Source organism: Penaeus monodon, chromosome 31, assembly GCF_015228065.2.
Source record: "Penaeus monodon isolate SGIC_2016 chromosome 31, NSTDA_Pmon_1, whole genome shotgun sequence".
NCBI classification, from domain to species: domain Eukaryota; kingdom Metazoa; phylum Arthropoda; class Malacostraca; order Decapoda; family Penaeidae; genus Penaeus; species Penaeus monodon.
Window position 1 is genome coordinate 1,849,539 of NC_051416.1, and position 302 is coordinate 1,849,840.

A 302-nucleotide genomic window follows, 5' to 3' on the forward strand; every position below is an offset into this window, starting at 1 on the left:
CTAACCCCGAAGAAACAAAACGGCAGAGTTTCAGAAGTACTATCCCCGAGGCCCCTTTTCCCCCTCGCCCTTAGATTTTCCATGGGTCTTACAGGGGCACCTGGAAGGTTTCCAAAGCGTCAGGTATAGATCAAGATCTTCCCAGGGTTTAAAACAAAGAATTTTTCGACAAGTTTTAAAAGTAACGTTCTGCCCCCTTATACAGAGGTTCTCAGATGATCCCCGCAACCTTCATTTTTGTATATCTCTGACTTCCCCCTTTAGAAGGTTTTCTTGTAAAAACCCTTTTAGGTTATAACTAC